Source organism: Bombus vosnesenskii, unplaced genomic scaffold (assembly GCF_011952255.1).
Source record: "Bombus vosnesenskii isolate JDL3184/JDL3185 unplaced genomic scaffold, Bvos_JDL3184-5_v1.1 scf7180000013266, whole genome shotgun sequence".
In the NCBI taxonomy this organism is placed as follows: Eukaryota; Metazoa; Arthropoda; class Insecta; order Hymenoptera; family Apidae; genus Bombus; species Bombus vosnesenskii.
Genome location: NW_022882926.1, coordinates 6075180 through 6082907, shown reverse-complemented (window position 1 = coordinate 6082907; position 7728 = coordinate 6075180).

The following is a 7728-nucleotide window of genomic DNA, read 5'->3' as shown; positions in this document are numbered from 1 at the left end:
TTTTAAACAAAAGAGCTTCTCGATTATTACGTAAGAGGACCCAGCATCTTCTTAATTTAATATCGAACGTCGTCGAAGCGATTCTGAAACAGTCGCAAAAAGTTTTTAAACGAATGTTCTCATCTTCTCAAATCATTTCTGGACGTCGTTTCGTCTTCGAGAAACCTCGTCGATTCTATTCAAACCGCGAAAAAGCTGGTCTCTCCATTTCCACGTTTCATCCATTCTCGTGCTTTCACGAAACGACTCAATTTTTCAAGAAAAAAAAAAAAAGTCTCGCCTGTCGCCATTCGCTCGGATGGACAGCAACAACTTCCGGTTCAAGGTTAAAAAGTCTCACGGAACTAACCAATTCGTAATAAATTCGCAAATTTTCATCCACCGTTGTCCGCACACGCGTCAATTTTTAGACAAACCCCTTTTTTGGCAAGGAACGCGACAGTCAAATTTACGACTGAGAAAGCTTTGCCAAACGGCGACAGTCGCTGCAGCAACGTTGGTTTCCGGGGCTTTTATTCCGCTACCTTTCAGCTCCGTTGGCCCTGGAAATTTCAGACCTGGAAAATGCTCATTTGCGAACGCGCGAATGTCGATTCGTGGTCAAAGGGAGGATTTGGACCATCGATTCGGCTGATATTTCACGCGTAACTGGTACAGCGTGCGCGATGTATTTGATTTAAATATCACGTGCAGTTGATCGACGAAAATATTCCCACGCTTTTATCCTGTTCGATGTTCGATGACCAAATATTCCTAGTTTCTTAGCTCTTTGATTATTAAAAATTGAAGAGAGTTCTTCGCGTGAAAGTTGTTCGACTTTGTGGAAGAAGCTTAATGGTATAAGAAATTCACTTTATCAACTGTAGTTTACCAAAGTTTTAATATCAGGTAAAACGATAAGAAGCATTTAAGAAGATGGAATAGACTTCACTCTCAATTTCGGTCGCTTGCACGTATAAATAGCGGTTGAGTTCTTTTTTCTTCTTTTACTTTACTATTCTTTCGCACGATATACAATGTGTTTTGTAATTAACGGTACAGTCGCACAAGGATAAATCTTGATGGTGATGAATGAAAAAGTCGATAATGTAGAATGCAACCTCTTCGTTCGAGGTTTCGTTTTCGTAAGCATCGGTTTTACGTAGATTTCCTTCGCGTTTCTTAAATTTAAAGAAACAATAGATCAACTTGAATCCAAATTGAGATATTTTCGGACGATTGACATCGAAATTGACTTTGAACGGAAATACAGATAAAAAGAAAGTTTCTATTAACTCGAGATAACCGAGTGAAACTATTAGATTATTAGAATATCAGATTGGAATTCTAATTGCGACAGCAAACTTCCTACGACATTTCCTACGCTCGGAACATGCATTATGCATACCACGTACCATCTGTCTGCAGAATTTCAGCTAAATCGTTGAATGCATCGTGAAATTCCTTCGTGAGATTTTTTAAAGCTTCGAGAAACACCACGACCGACCGTTCCTTCCTTTAAATTAAAATCTCTACCTGCCGATACGCGATTCTTCTTTTACGCGCGTATGAAACAACGATGATCGATCCGAGATTAAATCAAAAGTTCGAAATAAATTGCTGGCATGTATAATTTTTTTGGGCTGCTCGAGAAATTCGTAGCGAATTTTAAAGAGTACTCGAAGATCGTATCTACATTAGCACGAAATTAGCATTTTATCGCACAGTAAATGCAGCTTTCGCAACGTTTACGCATTATTTCGCTGCTTGGTCCTTGATAGACTGATGCGTTTAATTGATCCAACTAGAAGTAACATTTACCAAAGTAGCTCTCCGATGCGAACCGTGTAACTTCGAAAGAAATATCTTAACGTTACGCGAATATTGTCGAAGATTATTTCTTTGAAATATTTCTTTCGAAGAGACGTCGTTTTCACCGTAAAGTCTTAATTTTGACAAATGTGTAACACTCTTCCGATCTTATTAGATACGTAGATTACGAAATGTAATACACCTACTGCCATAAACGTTAGGAATTTATCGAGCAACCCAGTAGGCTGCGAATTTTTACGCGTTTAGGAAAAATGCTTTAAATCAAAGAATACGCGCAGTGCAGAGAACGTGTAAAAATGTAGAAAAACGTCTCGAGTATTCATCCTAGATAGCATTCAACAGATGAAATATATTTTTACACACATTTCATTCCTTTAATCGTATTCGTGAAAATATTAATTTGCGTAAGTATCATGAATGATACTCTATGGTTGTTAAACGATGGTAATTAATAATAAAAAAAAAAAAAATAATACAACGTCTATAAACCGTGGCGCTGAAGCTGATTTCAAAATCGCTGATTTCATACGAAGTAATAATAAATTACGAACGTTTGATTAATCCTGCGTGAAATCGAGTATCTTCCGATGTAAGAGGATTAAAACGACGATCGATCATCGGTGTTCGGGTTTCAAAAGCACAGACAAATCGATACTTTCTGCACCGACGTCTAAATGTTTATCGATAGCTAAAAAAAAAAAAAGAAAAAAAAGAAAGATGAAGAAGACAGAAGACCGAAGGTATTTTTCAACGAAGTTCGATCGACGAAAAGATTGAAACGATTGAATTTTGGGAACACATAGAAGCGACATCAACGAACGATAATTTCGATTCTAAGGTAGCATCCGCGTCGGTATATGTCGGTATCTGTATTTACCACTCGTTCAAAACGCTCATATTTCTGTCGAGGAAACCTTCAGAAATTTAATTACGTTCACCTTTTGCTTCGAGATAATTACCTTCGTGATAATTACCGAATTTTCCGCTAACAAAGGTAACGAAGAAAACTGGACGCACAATCTACTGTCATCCGTTCCTCCGAAACAACGTTCTTGCAACTTCTCATACTTACGAACTTGAAAATTAACCTGTTAGGATAGAAATTAACGAATAAGCTAATGCAAGCGTTTGCATTAGCGTACAATAGTGTCTTCGTGAATATCGTTCGTTAGGACGTACAGAATATATAGCATAGACTCATCTACGAGTTCAGCTGTTTCAAGAACGCGAGACACGAAAATAACATCGAAAGTAGAACTTTCGAGAAAATCATTTTCTTATTATCGACGTAATTTATTGAGAAAATTTTATACCGCGCGAATCGTAGAATCATAGCGCTGTATATGATTCTACGGTATCCTTTTGTCGAAATTTCCAGCGTTAAATAAATTATTCGATAGCAATTGATGAATCGGACCTTGAAATACTAAAATTGCTGTAGAACCACTGTAGCTCAGCTCGCACGGAAAGCTACGTCGTACCCTGTACATATAGAACGATTTCGATTAGGTGATGAATTGTTATTAGCTGCTATAACAGTAATTGTGGATGTTCTGTAAACATCGTCGATTTCGAATCTCTTGGGTGTGGAAACGAGGAACGGATGAAATTCGGTTAGTAGACACGAGCATTAAAGAATTAATGGAAAGTAATAATCATTTTGGAAAGTGCACGAGCATGCCTGCACAATTTGAAAACCGAAAAGGTTCCTGCCGTTACTCGGTAATTTAATCCAATAATATCGTTAAAGATTAACGATAGTGATATTAAATATTCATAATAAATGTCAATTCCTTGATCTTCTTTGCGCGTTAAAAATTGTTGGCATTCCAATCCCTCTTAACTCGAAATTTCACTCTGAAACATTCTAAACACACGAAGACGTTACACGTTCGAGAAGATCGATTTATCTGGATATAAGAATAAATCTAACGATAAAAATAAAAAAATACGTACGTCCAACGGTAATTCAAAGAATGAAACCCGCTTGTAAGATACGTCGCTGATTTGAACTAAAGTTATCGAAATATACGAGCAACACGAAGAGTATCTGCATACGTATACGAATAATACTAGGTTGCGAGTTAAGAAGATAGTCACAGATACGGAGGAAAGCTGCAAAATAAAAAGGATACAAAAATGTGTAACTTCCTACTTTATCGACTTAAAGGAATATAGTTACACGTTTGTTTCTATATCTTCGTAGTCGAAGATGTACGAGTATATGGAAGACTTCCACATCGCAGGAAGTACAGAATTCTACGCAGAATTTTACAAGAGCAAGAATTAAGATACATACGAGCGACTTTTAAATCGCGCGAAGTTACAAATAAACGGGAGGCTACTGAATTGAACAGAACGCAGATACGCCAGAGATTTTCGCGTTAAACAAAATATAAACGCGCGAGTATACTTCCATATAAGAAAACAATGTAGATGGCGAACTCGCATTAAAAAAAGTTGCGATTTAAAAGACCGTAGGTGGACGGTTGGAACAGAATCGTGCAGGCGTGCTGTTGTGCGTGTAAAACGTGTAAATAAACAGGCGAAAGCACATAACGTGGATGCAAAGTAAAAAGTATAGCACCCGTTGGTGCGGTACGATATTGCATTACTAACGAGATATTAGGTGATACACGGGTGTATGCATATATATAATACGTAGCTTGAAAGTCTACTAAATCGTCGTGTTTTACCGCGAACATCTGCAGGGGCATTCATTAATTCCCCCAAGAACGGTTTAATTCGATCTCATTACGAAGCACCGGCTGCAGATTGCGCCTGGAAATAGCGGTTCTTATAATAGAAAATGGCGAGGAATTGCAATTCGGACAATGTGATATTTTAGGATGCAATTGCTACGGTTTTCGCAAATCCTTCTATATTTGTCATAGAAGCGTAACAATTATTTCTTGTCAACTGTGTTAATAACGTTTTCTTCTCCTTTTTTTTCTGTTACAACGCCGCCGATAATTTTAATGAAACAATTTTTATCGAACTACGGATCGAACTCTAAACTTTTCGGTTTATTTCGAATTTGTCCTAACAGTATCGCGCAATTGCTTTTTAGAATAACACGTTGCTATTAGTTTAACGATATTTGGTTTATCATAAATTATATTCGTTAGATGTTTGTGCATGTTGATGTTTTGTCTCTTTCCCTTTCTGGTAATTATTTATGCGGAAAGTGGATAGTAACAACGATGCGTCGAGAGAAATTAATGAAGGCCTGCTTGTGAAATATTTCTTTAGGAATACTTCAATTAATGTGTTCTGAAATAGAAGTGTCTGGCCTAAACTACCGCCAAGTTACGATGAAACATCGATCGTAACGAACTGACACTTCTTGCCTCCGAAGGTCGTTTTATTTTTCATTCGAAGCGATCATTTACAAAGTATTGGGCGAAACTACTATGATACAGATTGAACATCAATTTTACTATTTCTAAAATAATGAAACAAACTTTTCTATCCTCTGATATCGTTCTCGGTGATAGAACGCATTTCGAACGTTCGTAAGAATGTTTGCAAAATTACACGATTCGTTAACAATTATTTTGACGTATCAGGATGTCTGCAAAATTATACAGACCATCGAATTAACTTGCACGAAAGCATAGAACGCGCGATACTAATTTTGTATAGCATAGTCTCACGAGATATAAAGCAAGAAAAATAAATCTATAAATTCAACTAAACAACAAATTCAAATTAAACGACATTCAAATTTTGCACAAAGAGAAATCAAATGAGGCATCGAAAGGATCTAGTTTAATTTACAAAAATCGACCGAAAATTTGTTGGAACATCGGCGTTCTAAATTCTTTCGAGGCGTTCAATACTTTGGGAATAATTAGCCTAGAACTATAGCTGCCTACAAGATCTCTTCAAAGCGAGTTCTAAACGCGTTTACAAAAAAAGAAGAAAAAAATGAGAGAAGATTAACACTGATCACTTCCTGAAAGAGACTTTTTAACTCCTACCGTCACATCCGTTAAGTGTACAAAGGGTCTCAATGTAACAATTAACACGTACAACGTAAGGATTCTGACCAAAAAACTTTAGAATATACTTCAGAGAACTGAGATTATTATACCAGGGTCTCGATCTGATTGTGTATGGCCTGTAGAAAACGACCGTAGAATAATGAGTACTTATTATTAGATATTATTATTATTATTATACATTGTTGAAACGTGGATAAAATCTATTGCATAAATAATAGTGAGTGACGAGTGTGGATGACATGGAAACAACGTACAAGCCTCCTGGTTGTTTCAATAATTTCACTCCTTCCATCTGACAAACGCAATCATCGTGAACATCGTTATTGTTATTGACATATAACTGTTTATAGTTTTGACAAGTTCTCTACCAAACTTCTCTATTATTTTAAATTGCAACATCTACTTTTTGAGTATAACTCGAACACTTTTTTTAAAAATCGTTTCTTTGCTATTGTATATGAGAATTCCTGGATGTTTACTTTGCCTAGAATATTTACAAAATTAACAAAATGCAAATCTCTTCGTCTTGGGTCAGATGAATTCTTCGTTATATATTTATAACATGTCTAATTATTTTCGTTCTTTTCAATTTTCAATTATTTTCGAGAAATAAATGGTTTCACGAAAAAATACAAAGCATCGAGTGTACTTTTTATTTTAAATTGATGATAGACGATTCGAACAGTTTTTCATGCTGTATTCATTCAGATATCGCGGAAATCTAACTTTTGTGAATAATATTGTAAATACTGTACGATATGACTTTAAATAAAAAATCTTATATAAAGAAGTCGTATGAGTAACATGATAGAGAACGTGTTAAACAACAAGGACACAATTTTCTTCTTATTGCGAATGCTACTATAGGTTCTATAATTAAACACTGTAATATATATTATGTATTAAATAATTTAACTTTCAACCATTACTATTTTAACACAAAAAGAATAGAACAAATCAAACAAAAAATTGTCAAATGAAAACTATACGCATCGCTCAAAATTTCTCCCTAGATAAGGCGTACTTGTGATAAGAAAGCGTAAAAATTATACTCCTCTCTCTCTCTCTCTCTCTTTCTCTAATAGAGTAGTTAAATATTTTAAGACTTATTAGATATATGTAAATATTTTTTGCGTTCGTGATATTGCGAAAATAATACATATGTAAGCGTATATTTTAACAATAATGAATAAAATATTTCAATTGTTTTAAGTTTGAAAAAAAATCAACTGGAGGCTTGTACACAATATGGCGGAATTTTGATGTTCCTCGCGCATGCATTTATGCACCGTGAAATTTAGATGTTTTTTATGGTGGATCGCGACATCTCGTCGTAAACGCGACAGATTTTAGAGATTTTATGAATGTTACACGACTTGCTCGTGATAAGGGCTGCTTAGTGGGTAACTTGTATTTCTATTGAAAGTAGATGCTGTTTTATGTAAGAAAACAGAGAACGAGAGAAATTTCTCAGTAACAAGGCGCGATTCGATATACTAAAATGTCTATTGCAATGACCAACTTGATAGATTGCTCTATGTATTACGATATATTATTTCTTCTGCATTTGTAACAAATAAACAATTAAAGAGATGTCTTGGAACGAGTGTTTTCTTTTCTGACCAATTTTCCGACCAATATAACAGAAGGAAATAAAAAATGATATTAGTTATTAGAAAACTTATTTTAAGAAAGATTCATTAATAAACTTACCAAATAAAATCTTCTTGAATATAACAATGGCATCGTATTCCTTTTGCATTGTTCTCCCTGCATTTGTTGAAACACACATAATGTTCATAACACGTATAAACACAATTTTTCGCTAGAACAATAAGTTTTTCTGTTCGGAAACAATTTTTTGTGAAATATAAAAAAACGCGGTTAGCAAGAAGCTTTTAAATTCACA